Raw genomic sequence first — 20624 nt, 5'->3', positions numbered from 1 at the left:
ATTCAGGAAATTAGGGAACAAGTGAGATATATACCTAGTGCTTAAACAGAATGAAAAAAAAAAAGAAAGAAAAATTACCCATTCCAACAGGAATGTTTTTGCATGGGGTCAGACCAAATTTTGATGGTAGGAACCAAAATGTTGTGGTGGACAGGGAACATTAATCTGGTAAACCTTCTAAAATGTAACATTTGAAAAAACCAATGCTATAAATTTAAGAATGGGAAAGCAAAGGTGGGATTAACCGATGTGTCCTCTTAAGTTTGGTAGCCTGGCAGCAGGGAGAATAAAACATGATCATGACAGAGCAACTTCTATCAAGCATTTGACTTAATATTGCTCACCCCACTCTGCTCTGTGCATTTGATCTCAGCATGAGCTTTTGAGTTTTCTTGAAGGGGGAAAAGTGAGGAAAAACCCACAAAACCAGTATGTTCTTGCATGATGCATGCAGTACAATCTCCATGATGAAAGTTCTAAATTAGTACCATGGTATTATTAATAATGAAAAATATTTAGTAACACAGTTTCAGATAGTGCCCTAACCCTGTGGTTTTTTTGGTGTTTGGTTTTTTTTTTTTTTTTTTTTTTTTTTTTTTTTTTTTTGTGATAATCTGTTTCTTCTTTCATTCTCTAGAACAATCTTGCTCCTGATTTCAGTGAGTATTCTCATTTGACAATGTGTCAGCTGTGACTTCTCAACTACTGTGTGTTGCAAAGAGCTAAGCAGTGGAATTTGTGGTGACATCTAATGTTGCTCTCCAGGATAAATTTAGTGATTCAAAAAGTCCAAGCAGTGCAGGAGGTAGGTAACGCTTCAAAAATTCTTTTAGTAAAACTGTGCTTCACTAAATTCCTGTTTGCTCCTTCTACTTTACCTGCTCACCTGCAGCACCAGGTCTGATTCATGGATACATCATTCAGCACTGTAGGAATAGCCCAGTGTTCAGCTTTTGCTTTCTGTTTATTGTCAATAAATCCACATCATTTAGCACAGACCACTAGTATGGTTTAAAACCAAGCACACCTCAAACTGGCATTAACTACTTGGAGCCCTTCTGCAGAATACAGCATGAAATACAATTTGCTGGTGTGTAATGTGAAAATTACTGGCAAGACTTTATGCATGAGAAACCATTTGGTGAAATTAAAAGCCTATTCCTTGTCATAATGACATTCAGTACAAATATTCTGGATTACAGAGTTACAAAATCATGCTCCACTGAAGCAAGTGAATGCAGAAAATTGGGAAAACATGGTTAACACCTGAGACAAGGCATGTTCCTGCCAGCTGTGGCACGTCTCTTGCATCATGAACACCAGCAAACGCCTCAACGTATTTGTTTATTTATCCTTCTGTCTGTTTATTTATGAAATGCCTAAATGTGTCTGTTTTCTGTTGCACAGGCATCACAAAATATTTACCTTTATTTTGATTAGTGACATTGTTTCTTGGAGCAGGTGTCATGGAATAATAACATTAAGTGTCATAGATGGTGTACCTAATATTTTTTTCCCCCTACAGAAACACCTGTGGCAGTTCAAATGTTACATTTTTTCTACGTGTTGAGTTTGCAAGTGCAGAAGAAAGAGATACATTTTTAGACCAAAATTAGACTACGTGGTAAGTACACAGTAAAGTACTTTCTCCCACAGAAGTTGTGGCAAATTTTAAGTTAAGCAATGATTATTAAGTTTCCATATAAGAAAGTGCAGTGGATTAAATCTCTCTTAGCAACCTTCATTGTAACTCTACTTGTTGTGGGGGAGGGAACCAACAATGAAACAAAAAAGTGGCCTGGAGTACAGCATGAACAGAACTGTATGTCCTTAGGACATACAATAACAGGCTGAAGCTGTCATAGACACTCTTTATTTCCCTAAGGTAACTTGTCTTTGCAAGTCTCATTGGAATCAGGATTTATTGATCTGGAATCTCTTAGAAACACCTGTGAGGTTCAATGTATTATTTTCTTATAAAAATTTGTTTCTTTTTGAAAATGAAATGCCTATCAAGCTTATAAACCAGTCAAAATGTTATTGATTTTCTGCCAGGAAGGTTATGTTTAAACTTACCTAGAAAAAAAAAAATTCAAGATGCCTGGTAAGGCAGTCTGCCTTTTTTTTTTTTTTTTTTTTTTTTTTTAAGTAATTCCTCTTGACTAGTCCTCATGCAGTCAGGCTTAATTTCTTTCATCAGGAAGGGAAAAATGGAACCTGTGCTGGATGGTGTATTGGTGACTAGGCAATCTCCAAAAGAAGAACAGGCTTGGTTGGGATTTTTTTTTTTTGGATGGGGGGTTTGTTTGTTTTTTCTTCCCAGGAGGGGAGAGCATAAGAAGAAATTTTAGTCTCTTAAAAACAAAAAGAAAAGGCAAGAAACTGATTAGTCCTTATGATTTCAATGTTTGACTCGCTGCATTGTGACAACAGTGTTTGATTTTTCTATTTGCTTTCCCCCCGCTTTGAATGCAAGGCTGGGATCTGTTGTTTCTGATTAAATGTGTGCTGAACCGTGTGGTGTTAGAAAATTGCACTCCCTGCACCTCCATTCCTTGTGCTCTTTGTTGCCCAATGTGGAAGCTGTGGCTCTATGGGGATTTACTGTTTCCTCTTAGGATCACCTGTGCTGTGGCTTAAATAAAAATTTGTTTCTTCAGCTGTCTGACTTCAGAGTTTATCTGACTCAGGCTGACCCCTCAGTTTTATAATGAGCTAGTTTATTTGCTTGTGCAAATTGGGTTTTCTTAGACAGAAATATAACAGACTGTAAAGAGACCAATCTTTTGATCATTTCACCTCTGGAAGGGGGAAGGCTACAATGCCTTTCTGCACTCACTGGGCACTCTCTGGGTTGTTAATAACATTAAGTTACTGTTTCTGAACACTCTGTGGTTGGATTTTTTTTTTTCCAAACCTTGTTATAAAAGTCTGGTGTGCAGAAAAATGTTGTTTCTTCTGTCTATGCTAGGAATATTGATAGGGTTTAGAATCTAATTACTTCTCTATTTGCAGGAAATACAGAGCCATTGCTTAGCAACCAGTCTGCCTGTTTCCAATTCTTTTTTAAGTATATCTTTGTGCTGCACCTATAGCCGTGCACACGTGCACACAGGGAGGCATGAGGCATAATGCTGGAAGAAAAGGAGGTGTGAATACTTAGTGAAAATGGTGCCAGTTTTTCCTCGATGGGCCTTGAGCCTCCAATGCAGCCCAACAAAGCTGAGAGTGATACGTCAAAATATCTTAATAAACAACGTAGGCAGTAGGAAATAATACTGGTTAGGGCTTGTTTTTCTGGCTCAGGGCCTCATTCCAACCTGTTGCAACCAGTTATTGAACGTCTATGGGGACACCTCCACACAAGAGGCCCCATGGAGGAAAGGAACTTTTACATTTCTGTTTGACTGGGATCCTTGCCAGTGGCTAAGTTCAAAGTGCAGTTTCCAGTAATTTGCTGTTACTACTCCACATATTTGATAGGCCAGGACAGAAGCATGCAACCCAAAGTAGTATTTCCTGAATTCTGACATTTCTCAAGATATGAATGGAGGTTGCTGAGGCACTAAAACTCAGAAGGGTTTCCCTGACTCCAACACCTTAGATGCTTTCCTTTTCTCCTCTTGTGCAGCCCTGTTCCCTCCCCCCATCTCCTCCCTTTACTCACATTCCCTGCTGTTGTCAGTTCCGTATTTGGATGACATTCATATTGATTGTTTCCCTATGCAAACACTGTGTGGCTGGTCTGATGCAACCAGAAGAATCCTATTGATTTACTGAGTGTGAGGGTTATTTAGATTGATAGCCTTCTGGAGTAGTGATAACGCTTTCATCTCGCCTCAGAATTATGGTTAACCTTTCCATTTTGGGGGAAGGGCATGACAATGAATTTCCTTTGCCCTGTTAACTGTAGTAAGAGGGAGGTAAGCACAGGGAGAAGCCAGTGGAATAACTACTCTTCTCTCCAGCATATGCAGTTGTAGGCCATGTGTATGTCATTGTGGTTATGGAAGAAGCATCCTCTGTAATTAAGATTATATAAGTTTTCCCATTGTAATCCTTTGTTTTCAGCTCTCCAAGACTTGCCTCTTTTGGGCTGATGTTTTCCTGGCTTGGTCTTTGCCATGTCACAACTTAATTATTTATTTTCCAAGCAGGGATGCAAATGTTGGAGAGAGCTGAGGAAATGGACTTTTCTTGCCCATTTGGAAACAGCTTTTGACTTTTTTGAAAATTAGATCCAGAGTCCAAATGAGCTTTAGGTAGAAAGGATGACTGTTGATGAGATTTTGGGGAATGCTATTTTAATTATTGTGAATAATCCACATTTGTGCAAAAGGTAATGCAGATGCGCTATGTAAGGGCAGAGATGAGGTTGGGAGGGCAGGCTTCAATGCTTAAAATCCTAATTCTCTTTTTCTTTTACAGCTTAAGTGTGCAGACTTTCTAAGTCTGTAAGGGTATGGGGGTCCTAGTACAGCTACCCACAAAAGCAGAGTGGTAAAAAATTTAAAGGTGCAGAGTTCAGTTCTATCTGCCCCCCTGCAGCAAAGTCAGTGCTCACAGGAACAAAAGCTGGGTGTTGAAACCCTGTGTGCTGGCTTTGCACTGAAGCTTCACTTTTCAGCTGAAGCTGTCATCTCAATTCTGTTTTAAAAACCAAATAAAATTCCTTTGACTAGTACATAGCTTGAGTTTTCAAATAAATAAGCAAGCAAATACCTTTTCTTCCAGAGAGCACTGACAGGTGTTCACACAATCCAAGCGCTCATGAGGTTTTAATCATTAAACTAAACAGTTCCTTGAAAGCAGAGGAATTTGGAGTTATTCTGGTCTTTATACTTGTGCTGATCACATCCACTCCAGTGTGTCCATGCAGTGACATCCACGGGCCTGCCTAAGCAGCAAGTAGAAGGAAACAGTGAGTACATATTTTTGAGCTGAATGTTTCAAGCACTGTAATTGGAACTGCACTATTCGTGATTAGTGCCTTTTTTTCCCGATGTTTAGTCCAAAATCCTCTGGGGGGGCAGTGGGAGAAAGCATGAAGTAGCAAATAATCACAAGATGCTCAGTGGTGGGAGCTGATTTGGCCATGAGCACCGTGTGTCGCTGGTACCAGGGCGTGTGTCATGTGGCCGGCAGCTTTGCTCCCTTGCTGGATGCTCAGCCCACTTCCATAACCAGCTGCAGGGCCCTGGCCTCCCTCTCTGTGGATTTTTAGCCAGAAAGATGTGGAAGGGAGAATGCTGCAACCTGGTCCATGTGTTGGGGGTTTTGTTTTATTAATTATTTTTGTATTAATTTTGTACAAGAGTAACTCACCGACGCCTGGCTGTGTAAGTTTGTTAAGCCCACAGTCTCCTGTGGGTGACAAAGCCTCTGGCTGTGTTACAAGCGCTCTGAACTGATGAAAGAATGTTGGATTGCATCATGAGACCAAACAGCAGGTAAACAAAGGGAGCATGCTGTGTTCAAATGAAATAACTCCTTGTAAACCTGGTGGATTGTGGTGCACTTGTTGCTTAGTGGTTTCTTGGCCAGGAGAAGCACCAGAGATGTTACAGTGAATAACTGTAAAGGGTTACTACCCTGAAACTGCAGTCTAACTCTGTTGAGGCAGATGCAGCGCTCACTAGATCCCACATGAAGTTTTCTATGTAGTCCCTTGTGTCTTCATTGTTGATACGTGAAACCAGAATAATATTCTAGAGGCTGTGTTTGGTTTCCATAATATTTGCTTGAATGTGAATTGTACTGAGGGAGTTGGGTTTTGAGATCATCTGTGCAAAACAAGAAGTCGTGAAGGAAGGAACGTGTCCTGTTGTTCACTGTAACAATAAACATGGATAATGATTCTATGATCTGTGAAGCTCAGTGAAATTTATGAGAACACAGCAGCTGTCACACTAGGTTAGATCAAAGATTATTGTAAGCAAGTATCCTGCCTCCAGCAGAGGCTGGTGAGAGTGGGATGGGAAAGAGCCTCAGAAAATAAATATATATTTGGAATTATCTTTCCCTGCTCTATCTTTTCAGCTTCTAACAAAGAGTTGTGTAGCAGCTTCTGAGACTAACATGAGCTTGGTAGCTTCTCCTGGATGTGCTCATTGTTCATTCCTCTGATCTCCATTTGAACCTGTGTGCTGCTTTGCCTCGACCAGCCCCTGTGGGCACTGAGTTCCACACTGTAATTGTTTTATGAAAAAGCATTTCCTTTTGTTTCTAAATTGCTGCCAGTTTAAAACAGGCTTCCTGACTTCCTTTATTACATACAGTAAATAATTCCCTTTTTTACCACATCATTCCATTTCATTATTTTTCAGATGTTGATTCTGTCCCCTCTTAGCCAGCTGGCATGTTTTAATTTATTTAGTTTCTTCTTGTCTGGAATTTGTCCTTTACTTGTTACTTTCCATGGTGCCTTTTCCCCTAATCTTTCCTGGTTCTTCTGAGTGTTCTGTGAGATGGTGTGAAGCAGCACTGTAATCAAAGGGCCCTAATGAGTAACCTCTGAGGGTGCTTAGATGAGCAAAATGCCTGTGGACTTGAGCCAAAGGTTGCACTGATTAGCCTGGGAAGACCGGTGCTGTCAGGCTTTGTCTGTGTGGTGTCAGAACAAGATAAAGGTGTACAAGTGCTCCTTGTTACCTGCCTTAAGCTCATCATCTCCCTTCTGAAGTTACAGCTGTGATGCCAAGGCTTTGGGCGAGCCATACTTCAGGTTCCAGGACCTGAAACAGTGGGTGCCAAAAGAAGAACATTATACAGGCCATGGTGGGGTGATGAAGGTTTGTGTCATACTGGGGAATGAGGGGAGAAGTTCCTAACGTGTTCAACAAAAAAATATTGCATCCCCCCCAAACCCTTCAATCCATAAAAGAGGTTTTTTTTTTTTTTGGGTTTTTCATGATCCCTTTGGGTTATTTGCATACATGGATGTTTGCCCTTTAAAAGTGATTTTGTAGTGGAAAGCAGGGATGCGTTTGAGACTCCTCTCAGATCTTGGCCTCTTGGGGCACTGCAAGCCCTGACAATTCAGTAACAGCTCTTTGCACAAGCCTTGCAGTGCAGCAAAAATTCAAATGGCTCCTTTTGTGGTGAGGTTGCAAGTCAATAACTCGAGCTCGGATTGTGTCCATATCCGGTGAGGAGTGAGGATTACATCCCCCCTCCCCTTCTCGTCGCAGTCCCGCCTAACAAATCCAGACCCATTCCCCGCAGGGAACCCAGGCCAAAGGAAGGGAGTGTCGTCCCCTTGGGAGCTGTTACTGAATCCGTCCGTCCCCCCCCCCCCCCCCCACCCCGGAAAGAGGAGGGAGGAATTCCGACAATTCCTTGCCAAGCTATTCCAATGGTAGAGCACTTACACCCCACCAGCTAATCGGGGCTCTTCCTTAAGGCTTTATTTTAGCATCTGGACTTCAATAACTTCTTTTAAGCCTAGTTTTGTACTCAGGATTACAATGACTTTATATCTAAACCATTGCTTGAGTTGCACATCCAAAATAAGCATTGTTAACAAAAGACAAGTGCCTTATGTATTTTATTCAGTGCTAAGAGCAGCTTGACTGCTAATATTTCATGTGCTGCAAGAAATGGAGCTGCAGTGTTTCAAGCTAATTCTGGGATTTTGAAGCACATCCTGCATGGCAAACTGTAATGCCCATGGTTGTGCCAGTGGTGATCAGTTTGAGGCCAGTGAGATGCGGGTCCAGAAAGATACAGGATGGAATTCTTATAAGAAGGCAAATGTGCCCTTTTCTATGTTTGTTTAATATTGCACTAGTAGTTTTTTGAAGTGCCTTTGTGTATAATGTCTGCCCGTGTTACCTTTTAAAATTTTTTCCAGGTCTGCTACTGTTCAAATAAATCATATGTCTGAGCAAGAATTTGTCCTGCCTCCTCCTAAGGCATGTAGGCTCAATCCTTTTGCTGCCTAAATCACAGTCATGGTGTTAGGAAGGTTTAAACAAAACTCTGCTGTATTATATCCCAGCAGTTACTTGGGAGAAATATGTGGAGAAGCGGGGAGAAAGATGAGAAAGGGAAAGAGAAGATCACTTACCTCTCTTCTCTTGCTGTGCAAGTCCAGCCTGAGTGCCTGCACAGAGGAGCTTTGAGTTCTTCCCTTTGCAGGAATCCATGAGTACAACTGGGTAGATGCAAGCAGGACTGAACTAGCCTGGGAGGGGATTGCTTTGTGTGCCACAGTCATGTGTCTCTCCAGCTCCGGCCAGGTGTTCTGGCTTTGCGCAGCAGATAGCTACATAAACAGATGGAAATCTCAGTTTCCCCTGCATTGCTTTTGTCCTTTCTGCTCTAGATTTCACAAGGAATGACTTTTTTTGTGTGTTGAACCAAAGGATTCCTAAGTGAAGGAGCAGATTATTTGTTCTGCAGCATGCATGCGGGTGAAAAATGCAGAATGCTGGGTGTAGCCCAATTCAGAGCTGTGCCGTTCATGGGTGTAGCGACAGCTTCCACTTGCATGGGTGCCTTTTTGGCAAATACAGGGCTACAGAAAGAAATGGAACAACTCTCCCAGTGTGTTGGAAGACAAGGTCCAGATAAGTAGTGTTAGTAGCCCATTGGAAGGGCAATTAATGACCAGGGGGAGAGCATCCATTCCAGGTGCAGGATCTGAGTATTGGAACAGCACTGACCTTGGGCATGCTGACTTTTACAGTAGAGTAATTAATAGGAATGGGATATGCAAATAAATGGAAGGTTACTTAGTGATATCTGGCTGTAATCCCTTTGTCACAACCCCCTTTATTGTCTAACATGCAAAGGTGTGGACAACAAAGTATAGGTGCAAAAGGATTCTGAATGGCCTTTCTCATTTGTTTACCCTTCTCGGGAGAAAATGGTGCTGATGAATGTAGAGATCTCTAGAGCAGTAAGATCATAATTTGATTATGTGTATAATGGGATACATTGTTGTTGCTTGAAAGGTAGAAAAATGACTGTCAGGAATCAAAGCTTTTGATTGTAAATTACTATTCTCAAAGCTTTTAATTGTAGATTAGGATTCTAGGTGTAAGTTCTGTAGGGTCTTGATTAGATTTGCTGTCTCTTCCCCTCAGCACCCTGGGATATTGATTAGTTCACAATTCCAAGCTGTCGTTAATAATGAAATGAATCTATTAGCTGTATGGTTCTGCTAAAATTATTTGCAATAAAAGGATTGTTTAGAATTGTATTTGCATGGTAATGGACAGGCCTTGGCTGTTAAGGGGGGATGAACAGATCAGATTGCAGGGTTGCTATAAGAGTCAGAAACATGGGGTGGTGTTGGCTTATAGTTTGTTCTTTTGGAGATTGTTGTACTTGTTCATAGTGAAGCATTAGGGAAGCTAAAGAGATAATACAGTGATCTGGTGTCTAGGACACTGAGCTGTCTGGAGGGGGACACCAGCTCCTTGCTTCAGTGAACATTTGGAATATTAATTTCTCACCTCATCTTTCTTCTCTTGTCCTGCTGTATGCACTTTTCTTCCACTATCGCCAGTCTTTGGGGATATGGAATCTGTAGGAAAACAGCTGTTGGCTATGCTGGGGATGCCTGCTTTCTCTACCTGCTGCCAAGAAGTCTTTTTGAAAGATTTCTTGGGCTAGGTCTTATCCTGTGGTCACAGCCAGTGTGTTTTCTTGGAGCAAGGCTTGCAAGTGTATTAGGCAGAAGAAAAGTTAGCCTGAAAATCCCATTAAAAAAAAAAAGGAGCTGAGAAAAGCAGTGTCCTAGGAATCAAATTCTGAATTTATCTGCTGATGAAAATCTAAGAGCCCTGCAGGATTAGGATTAGCTAGGTCAGGGTGTGAAAGCAGATGGTGCTATCAGAGGGAGATGCCCAAAACCATCATTTGGATTTAACTTTGTAGGTTAACTCCTAGAAAGATGTAATGTGCTAACCACACAGTTAAGCTCAGAGCATCCCTTTCCTATTTCCCTTGGCAGCCAGTTTGTTTAACTGTACGTCATGCCAGCAATGAAAAAACTGAAACTAATCGAAGCTGCTCTGCATTTCCCAGTCTGAATCTCTCACCTGCTGTATTGTGCAGCATCACCGTGGGAAGCTCATGCTCTGCCACATGCTGTGGGATGTGATACAGCACAGCCTGACCTACCCAGGCTGTGTCAGCCGCAGGAAGTCTGAAAATATGATTTCCTGAAAAACAAGTGAAAGGAGGGGAAGTGCGCAGTTTATGTTTTGAGGATGGCATTATTGGAAACTCCATGAGCTCTTCTGTCAGAATACCTACGAAGTAACTATTTAGTCATATGAATAGTTGCCATTTATTTACAAGGCATCTGTGTGTGAATTAGGAAAAATCCTTTAACATCTATCAGACCTCATAGAGATGAGTAATTCTGTGGAAACAGTGTGCGTGTCAGACGTGACTGATCGCTTGTTACCCTGTATTCTGTCCTTTGTTTTTGAGTAAGACTCCAATGTATGTGCTAGCAGTGATTCAGTATGAAGCAGGGGGTGTCTGGTAGAATCTGCTTGTCTCTTGCATTTCAACAGAAGATGCAAGATTTTCTTACAGAGAATTTTCTTGACAGAATCAAATTGTGAGGCAGATTCCCGGTTGATATCATTGGTTTGCATCAGGCTAGAACCTGATCTCTCTACTTATAGAACTGTCCTAAAAGTGCATTTCCCAAAATGCAAAAGCAATTGTTGGTGAAACCACACTGTGCCATTGCAGGAGTGGTTGTGATTGTTATGTTTCCTGGATCTCTTAACTCTATGTGTAAACAGAAAGCTCCTGGTTTCAGCACCTGTGGTCTAAGGTAGGAGTGGGATCTAGGAATTGGAGTCAGACTTGGGGCCTCTCTCTTTAGGCTCCATATGTTAACTTTAATTACTTTTCTGTGTGATTTCCTTGAAATGTTTCATGGTTTTCCCAGTGCTTTAATACTGAATCTCTTATTTCCTGGACAAGTCCCTGAGCAACTTGATCTAACTGGACCTGCTCAGAGCTAGGAGTTGGATTAGATGACGTCCCTGGAGTACTTTCCAATGTAAACTATTCTGTGAAAAGTAAAAGATGCTTTTGGGACTGATAGATGACGTATAATACAGCAAGCTGTGGAGCTGGGGAAGCCACAAGCACTCCATTTTACCCAAGGATATGAAGCTCTGTTATTTTCCTGTATTTATTGTTTCCATCTTCTTGCAGTAAATTCAATTACCATTAAGCAGGACTTTTTCACAAGGGGCTGGCTAGGAAATTATCTGCAGAAGGCTGGAGATAGAATTTCTAGCTGGCAAGTTGTGTTAAGTTGGCCTTTCCTAACACCAGTTCCAATTCAATGGATGTAACTTCTGTAGCTGAGTGCATTTAGTTTAAGTACAGGCAGAAAGCAAATCTTTGGCATGCAAAATGATGCACATCTGCAGAGAGCTTTAGCATGAACTGATGCAACTTTCCTGAGCAAAGAAACATCTGGAGATGCCAGTAATAAGAAATCAGAGTAGAGATTTATTTTTTTAAGCAGACAGAAGAGACAGGGAAGATTAAATACATCAGATACCTTGTTCCCATGGAAGAGAGTGGGAGAGCGAGGGACCACAGCAGACCTCACCTGCCCCACGGGTTTCTGCAGGGATTTCATGCCTGCCAGGCCCCCAGTACTCCTGCATGATTGGAGGGAAAGAAGGCAGAGAGTGCAGTCCTGTCTGCAGTGAGAGAATTTGATTTGTTCCTCCGCTGGCCAAGTAGCTGCAGCCTACAAGGCAGTTGTGGAAAAGCTTTGTGCCCAGTCCTTCCCTGGATTTACGCGGTTGGGAATTGGTCAGCCAATTCTAGAATTGTGTTTTTTCTGGGTCTCTATTAAATCTCTTTGCTTGGCGCTCCCTACTAACACAGGTGGCTTATGTTGGGCATGTCATTTTGGTCCTTCAGTGTTGTGCACAGTTTATGCACAGGGATGATTTCAGTGCTTTGTGAAATCAGTGTTGCAGACACCTGAAACGGTGCATTTTTATAAAAATTAGTGCAGGTTAAATTTATTAATTCAGCAAGCAAGGATTGTTGACATAATATAAACACTCTTGTGTGCTCATGAGTTATTCGGCATAATTGTGCTAGAAGTATGTTGTAGATGTGCTTACCACAGAAGTATGTCTGTGCCTAAAGGAATACAGATGATAACAGAAGGATAGATATGCAAGGAGAGCTGTTTAATTCCTGAACTACCAAGCTTCTGAAATAAATGTGTGGCATCTCTTTGTTTCACTGTTCACTTGTGGCATAAATATCACGACTGGTACTTTGCTGTTCACCAAAATGTCCAAATCCTACATCATGCTTTGGACAAAGGCCCTGTGGAAGCATTTAAACTTTTTACCTGCAGAAAAGCTTCCTGTTCAGGCTTTGTCAACAGATGCATGAAGCGCAAGAATTACTGTTGACAGTGAACACTTTATTATGGGGCAAAAGATCCTCTTAAGAACGTAAGGTCAGCAGTCTGTGAGCAAAGAATTTCTTATGCACATCAACACACAAATGCTTGATGCCTAATCCTTTAATATGATTTTTATGGATTGATTTCAACAGGAATCCAAGGACAAATCTTCAGTAACTGAACAACCTTTTAGCTGGCTTTGTTGGAATCCATGCACAAAAATTATCCCACTCTAGTTGCTTTTTAATATTGTGATTGCTAGGGCCCAGTCCTGTAGCTTGTCTTCCAGTTTTGAGTGGCTCCTTACTGAAGCAAACTCCTATTGACCTTTTTTGAGTATTTTGCTAAACCAGGTATTCCTGTTTATAGGGGGATGTCTTAGGCCAGGCTATAACAACATGTGGATGACTGTCACATGTGTTAGTCTGAATTGACAATGGGTCTGTCAGTCATGGAAAGCTACTCCTGATTCAGATGATCATTTCTATTTCATGTGTGCTTTCACCTGACTAGGTGACTTCCCTTGCATGGCAAATCACAATTGGCTTGAGAGTAAACTCTTGGCCCTTTAGTAATTTCTCTGTGAGAGTCTGTCCTCAATGTCTCTGGAGTTCTGGCTTGTTATCCTGAGACTTGCTTAGCCCTTTCCTTCCAAAAATAACCTAGTAGCTGTAAGTCTGTTCTCTAAGCTGTCACTACTTTTCTGTTCTGCTTTAAAATATCTTTCTGCTGTATCTCATTTTTATGTGGAACACAGCCCTTCTCTAAACTGTCCTGCAGTTTGTAGTGAGCTCAGGAAGAAGAGGCATCTGAAAGCTACTAAAAACATCGTGTTTCAAACCCAGCAGTTGTCAGAAACAAAGATACCTTTTGGTTTAAGTGTTTTTTTCTAGCTTTTTCTAGCTGTTGCTCTTGTTAAAGAATTTAAATCTGGGAGGAAGTGAAGACTTTTCACTGTACTACTCCTCCACCTGAGGTACTGCTTTAGTTCACTGCACTCGAGATATTCACTAATCTTTCTGAGCAGAGGAGCTGGACATGGGTTTGTTTAGTTTAGTGTGCAGGTTGTGCCTGATCCACCCTGTTTCCTGTGATCTGTGTATTCAAGGACAGTGAACCCCTTAGACTGTGCCTGATTACTTGACCCAGGAGGTCTTCCCAGTTCCTGGACTAGGTGTGTGTGCCAGACATACCCTGAATCTATATCACGGTGAGACTGTGGGCTCAAATTGGCTTTCACTTTACCCTTGTTTCTCCTTAGAGGCAATCCAGGCGAATAGACTGAATGTGAGCTTTAACACACTCTGACAGGTCCCAGATCTGGATGGTTTGAGGGCAAAGAGGGAATGTCAAGACTGGAAAGCATGCCAGACTATCTCCAGCAGGGATCTGGGCAAGACCTTAGAAGACCTGTTGACTACAAAGTATTTGGAGAGATTTCATCTGCTTAATTTCTCATGTTTCTTGAGTTTGTTTCATTACAAACCTTCTGGTCATTCAACATAATGTTGCAAAGACTGTGACCTGGATTCTTCATGGTATCCATGGAAGATGTGGGCAATTCCTAGGAGAGGAGAGATTCTTAAATCTATTTCAGTAGCTCAAAATCAGGCAGCTTTCTTTACAGGGGCATGTTTACTACTGTAAATCCTGAACAATACCTACCTTCTGCTAGTGCCTGGGGCTTTGCTGTCATTGCTGATACTGCATTTCTGGCACTGAAGACCTGTGCCCAAAATTAAGATAAGTGTGTTCAGTTTGCTGATTGTTTCTCCAGAAAGTGCTTATGCTGAATTAATATCCCACTGTCTGTTTGAAAATCTGAATTTTATACAAAAATTACTCCAGGCTTCTTATTTCCTTCTCTTGGTGACAGTATTCAATGATATGGAGAAAACATAGAAAATGAGTTTGGGTTTTTTTTAACTTGATTTTTAAAAAATGTGCAGATAATCAGAAATAAAAAATTAAGACTCACAAGTAAGTATATGCAGTGCTATGAATTAAATGGCTTAAAAGGTCCATTTACTGTGAGAGTGGTGAGGCACTGGCACCGGTTTCCCAGACAAGCCGTGGCTGCCCCATCCTTGGCAGTGTCCAAGGGCAGGCTGGATGGGGTTTGGAGCAACCTGGGATAGTGAAGGTACCCCTGTACCTGGCAGAGGGGTTGGAACTAAATAATCTTTAAGGCCACTTCCAACCCAAATTGTTCTGTGATTTTATACTCAGCTTCCCTTACACTTATTTGTGACCTAGGCCTGTGCTAGAAGTATTTTTATTCTGTAATCTGCGGGCAGAAAATAACACCAGTAAAGCTTTCAGGTCACCTCTTTTTAATAGCAGCTGCCTCAATCCAAGGGATTGAGTGTCTTTCCTGCAGGGAAAGGGTTATCTCTCCTCTCAAATGTGAGAGCACACCCTGCTCTAGCCTGCAGGCACACAGATAATAATAACATGGAAGGATGGCAGCCTGTGCTCTGGAACGGTTTATGAGGAGGAAGTCTGCAATTACATATTTCTGGGCAAACATTAACCAAGGCTGAAGCCTAGCTTCGAAGAAAAACAACAGGCTGGAACCTCCAGTAATATAGCTGTTATGTGGACTGGAAAGAGCAGTCATGCATTCATGGAGCATTAGAATCTAAGTAAGAATAGCACGACAGCAAAGCGAAAGGCTTGATAATATTAGCATGTCCTGTTGTGTGCCTGCAGAAAGCGTCTCTGCCCTGGCTCAGCCCTCCAGTGATATTGGAAAGACCAAGGAGATTTTTTTTTTTAAGTACTCTAGCTCTCTTAAAACAGTCCTAAGCCAAAGTAATGGGACTGTTGTTTGCTGTGCTCATGGCCCAATCCATTTATATTGGTGGTTTCAGAGCTTGCCACTACACACTGAAGTTTCCCCTTTAAAAAACAAGTTACTTTGGGCATCTCTCAATCACTGCGGTTACCACGCTAGAAACAATTGCCATTCTATGCTGTGGTTTTGTAAAGCAGCAATCTTATTTAGAGCTTTGTGTGCTAAACTCGGATATGCCCATTCTATTACGGACTCTGTACCTAAAAATGGAATTGTCACACTAAAATTAAGGAGACAGCCAAATGATACATACTTCCTCTGCTTTGTTTTTTCTGACAGACCACAATTGCTGCAGAGAAACTGTCCAGTCATTACTGCAAACTCTGGGGAAAAGGAGTGACAGAATTTAGACCTGTCTGGGAGAGGAGTGTTAGTCTAAAGAGACACTTGCTGTGGCAAGCATAATATGTAGATTCCAACCTTAAGCACTTTGGAAGAAGTCCAAAAGATGAAGATACATACATTACTGCTGCTGGGGGGAAGGAAGGGAATCTTAAATGTCTCCATAGAGAATATTTACTTGGCTTTTCTTCCTTTCCTTTTTTTAAAGGGTAAGACAGCTGTGGCTGAGAAGCCTTACATGCGGAATTAGGCTGTTTAGTTCAGGTTTAATGGTAAAAGTTAGTTTATTCTGTTGTTAGCTGGGCTAAAATAAGAAAATAGGTTTACTGTCCTAACATCCTTCTCTGCTAGGGCAGGGACTTACCTACCCACTCCTGTTAGTGACCTGACATCACTAACATCAAAAGCCCTTAAGGAAGCTAAAATGAAGTTACTGGTTCAGCTTCACTGGGGACAGTTGTTCTGCCCCAGTGCTGTCCTCACAATTAGCAGTGATTAACAGTCCTGCTGCAACCAATACTCCATGGTGAGACTGGAATGGAAAATGCAGCCTTGGGGACTATGTGAGGTCTCTCACAACAACGAATTATCTTCAAAAAAAATCTGATCCCACTTTGCCTTGTTCTGATAATGGAAAACTGTGCTATTTGGTTTTTTCTTTTCCTTTCTCTTCTGTGCCTAATACTGCACGCTTTTTAATGCCAAAGCAGCTTTTAAAGGCACCCCTTCCACCCCCAAGTGTTTTAGCAGGTTAATCTTCTGGAATATTTTAACAAAACACAAACTATGACATTCAGTCACAGAGTGATTTCTGCCATGTTTATGCTTGCTTTTTGAAAACCCAGAATATTTCTAGATAAGTGCCAATAAATTATTTTAGGTACACCAGAAGAGATCTGTTTTTGGCATTTTGGAAAGGTCCCAATTCAGAGGGATAGAAAGAACTGGCCTGCTCTGATGAGTATGGCTGGATTGGATCATAATTAAGGAAAAAAGAATTCTGACTCCTAATAGGTATCCTTCAGAATATTTTAATCTAAACCCAAAGAAAACCATGTTTGTGTTTAAATAAGGAAGATGATTAATGGGATAATGGGAGGGAACAGAGTTTCACTTCTTGTAAAAGGAGTGCAAGTATAAACTTGACAAAAAACTGCTTTTTTAGTTTGTTTTGAGGATGGACAAATCACAGATAGCTTAAAGAGTTGCACAGGTCCTTGGCTTGTCCCTTCATAGTTTACTGCATCTTTCAAACCACGGTTTCGGAGGCTGAACATGGATTTAGGTTAATCTTTCAGTGTTGCATCTATATAAGCTTTTATATGTTGATGGCATTATCTCCTGAATGGTAGTAAACTTGGTTCCTGCTTGTCTTCTAGTGATATGTCCTTCTCCTTTTGGGAAACTTAGCACATATCAGTGAACCAGCAAAGGATAAGAATCTAAGCAGAATATTCAAGTCAGATTTTTTTTTTTTGGCCTGTTTAAGAAGTTACTCATTGCATTGTCATTCATAATCATCTTCCCGTGTGACAGGATGGGCTTGTCAGATCCCAGGGAGATAAAGTGGAATTTGTCAGCTCCTAGGGGGCCAAATTAAGCATCCTTCTGACTAACAGTCTTTGACCACGGTGTCAGGAGTTATGGGAATTTGGAGTTACGTGCTGCTGTTGAGTGGCACAGCAAAATATGGTTGTGTAAGTGTGGTTAGTGGTTAATGATTTCTTTTTTTGTCTTTCCTTCTCTGCCTTCTGTGCTCCTTGCTCTGTACACAAGAGCAGGAAGGAGGATTTGGATGGAGCAATGCAGCCTCTTCATCTTTTCCTAAGTGAGTCAATATTGTTGCTATTTCTAGAAAGTCATCTTTGGTCTTTTCTAATGGACTATCAAGAGATGAGAGACATCTTTGACCTGGCAGCATGGAAGGTGGGAGTTCTCCAGCACACCAGGAGCTCTGCCTACTGGCTCTTCTGATTGCAAGCATAGTATATATTTTACATTCTCACAGAGTCTCATTTTGCCTTCCTGCTGTACTGCTTCAGAGCACAAGCCTCTGCAGCACTGGGTGTGAGAGAGAGTCTTGTGTAGGCAGTGCTGTGTTGACAAGTGCCTTGTACCATCTGCTTCCTTCCTCCACAAATCCATCAGCATCCATGCAGCAGCTTGTACTTGCTGGAGCACTGTGAGGAGATGTGATTTGGATTTAATCATTAGCAAATGTCCCTTGACTGTTTCTCAGCTGCCCCATCTGAGTTTAATTCCAGGAGAAGAAAACTGATGTATTCCTGCTTTCAGGTGTAATTACTTCAAGACAGATTGAATGTTTAAGCACACACGACACTGCTTAGCTTTAATTAGAGTAAATTGGCAGAATTTATATGACCGGTAGTTTTGGGGACTGTCAGATGCATGAAAGTATATTTTGCATATCATTTCCTGCTGAGGCTGAGACCAAGGTACTAGCTGAAAGGCTTGTAATTAGGATAAAAACACTTTGTAAATTTAACTCTATCTCCATTAGGAGCAGAGTGGAACTGGCTGGGGAAGGGGGTGGTGCTCCAGGGAGACAAAAACATTTGAAAGAGAATGAGAAGCAAGAAGTACCTGGAGACTGTGCAATAACACAGACAAGTGTTATTGCCAAAGTGGAGTCTTTGTAGACAGGCACAGGTGATTTGTAAGTATGTAAATAAGATTTATAAACCCCAAAGATTTTTTTTTTTCTGGAAGGCTGTTCTAGTATATTGTATGAGCTCAGTGTTGATATAACTGAAATTGAAAAAGAGGTTTGGCTAGATGTTCTGTTGCAACAGTTCTTAGTGCACCAATTCAGAGTGCCCTGGAATAATGTTAGCCTTTGCTGGATCTGTTCCTGACTTGACCCTCAGCTGCAACAGCACCACAAGCAATGAGGTTTTAGTACATAAAGAGGTTCCAAATAACTGACTGAGCAGCAAAGGAAGCACTGCTGAGCCCCTTCTGTACTGAGCAACCAGGAGGGAGGGGCCTCTTATTGCTGCGCCTCAGAGTTCCTTCCTGGTTGGAGAAGCTCTTTCCCAAACCAGGAGCAGGGAGCTGCCTTGTGCCAAGCACCTGTTGATGAATGTTTTCAGTGTAGTTTGGATGCAGTTTACAGTCCGTCTCTGCCTGGCAGCTGGGGAATCCCCATTTAAAAAATTATGGAAGGTGGAGGGTCTTCAGTTTTCCCAAAGAAGGAATATCTGACCACAGGTTCAAATTTGATTAAATTATTGGTACAGGGTTTGCTAACTGATCTCTGCTTAATGTTGGGATCTCTAACAGATGGTATTTCATAAGAATAGAGTTGGAAACAGAAAGGTTGTTTTTTTTTTTTTTTCTGGAATATCCCAAATTTTATTTGTTTCTGTTTTATTGCTTGACACATAAAAGGTGCCTGTATCACCTTGCTGATTTGAAGTTTGGTGAACAGGCTTAGTGGAAGTGGTCTCAAACGTCTTCTGTGATGAGGTCAGGATAAAATAGGAATCTGTTTGCCTGAGGATGCTGCAAATGTGGTGGGTCCAACTATTCTACTTTTTACTCAACTGTTCTGCTTTTTATTATCTGCATAATTTGTCCCGGGCCTAAGACCTGTGAAGAAAGTGGAGGGGGAGCTGTGGTCTTTCATGCTTTCTGATATTTAAGTTACTGAACAGCTCAGAGTTCTGAGAGGAGTTTTATTTCTGTGTCAGCTGCACCTGCCTAGGCACATCTTTGCTTTAATTTGGTGCAAGTGCACCACTATCCAAACATTATATATCTGGGTCCAATAGTTCCTTGAAACTGTGTTTTCTCTAGTCAAGGCAATGGAGTTTGTAGATGGATAGAGGTGGTTATCTTGTGTTAGTCATGAGAGAGGCCAGTCTGGCTGCTCCTTGTTTCTTGCTGCTTTCATGGGGTTTTTGCTTCTGTGACTGAGTTTAAATGCAGTCAACAAGACCGGCATCTGCTGATGAGTTAAGAGCTTGCTGTCAGCACCCATTCTCCCAGCACAGTATCAGTACTTCAGATTTCAGTCATCCTAATCTCTCTGCTTTCAGAAATGGAGTCCTGCATCCCTGAAAATGAGACACAGTTCTGTTGAATTCTGTTGATCTTTCTTCCCAAGATCATGCATTAACAGCATTCTGGCAGGAATAAGGTAAGAAAGTTTGAGGAAAAACTCTGAGTTCTTTGCTGTTCATTGTTCTCCTTCTCTTAATACAAATATTGTGATAGCAATTACTGATAAGAAACAGTTTTTCTGAAGTCCGTTGGTTCCAGGCTTAAGCCAAATGACAAAAATAAGGGCTCAAGATGAATAACAAGTATTTAGCACAGCAGAGGAATGGTGATGGTTGTGGTGGTGCTGTGCATTTGCTTCTAAGCCTAGCACAGATATTTTTTCCTGTCACTTTTATTTTTAGCAGGATGCTGGGGATGCAAAACAAATATGAAATGTTTAGGGCAGCAGTTTATGCTGTGACTAATCTGTCTTCTGTGAAGCTAAAAATCCTCCCTAAATTCTTCTACAGGGGAAGTCACAGATTTGTACTTTTTGCTGCATGGCACATCACAAACCAGAAACGTGGTTAATGGCTGCTAATAAGTGCCTGAATTCTCCTCTTGGGGAGCCTTCCCTTGGGAGAGCTGTTATCGTTAATCTGGTTAAATCTGGATGTTTCCCCTTCTTTTCTTATATTGTTTGTTCTCCTTTGAGGTAGTTACAGTTCATTTATGTCTAGTGAAGGGACAAGTGGTGTTTGCCAGAGCCGGCTGCAGGGGCCGATGGGCGCCTGTTTGCATGGGCCTCGTTACAAAGGCAGACCACATCCTGGCCAGGACAAAGTGCTGTCTGATCCACAGCCGGCACACACCAGTGCCTGCCTGGAGCCGTGCCAGGCTGTGGGCAGCCTTTGTGAGGAGGCACTGTGTTAGTCTGCGTGGAAGTCGAAGGAAGGGATAAACCAACTAAATTAATCTTTCTTTCCATTCTCAGAGCTTCCA

At 41.6% G+C, this 20624-nt stretch overlaps 1 long non-coding RNA gene across 1 annotated transcript in view; it reads left to right on the top strand.

Moving 5' to 3' along the window:
* Window positions 1–1467: 1467 nt before the first annotated feature.
* Window positions 1468–20624, top strand: part of LOC128787653 (uncharacterized) — a 146487-nt gene continuing 127330 nt past the window's right edge. Inside the window, exons 1-2 of the long non-coding RNA XR_008430776.1 lie at window positions 1468–1624; window positions 19679–19779. This is a non-coding gene — a long non-coding RNA (uncharacterized LOC128787653). The remainder of the gene's footprint in view (window positions 1625–19678; window positions 19780–20624) is intronic.

Source organism: Vidua chalybeata, chromosome 4, assembly GCF_026979565.1.
Source record: "Vidua chalybeata isolate OUT-0048 chromosome 4, bVidCha1 merged haplotype, whole genome shotgun sequence".
In the NCBI taxonomy this organism is placed as follows: domain Eukaryota; kingdom Metazoa; phylum Chordata; class Aves; order Passeriformes; family Viduidae; genus Vidua; species Vidua chalybeata.
Note: the sequence above shows the minus strand (reverse complement) of the source record. Positions and strands in the feature narration are given on the sequence as shown.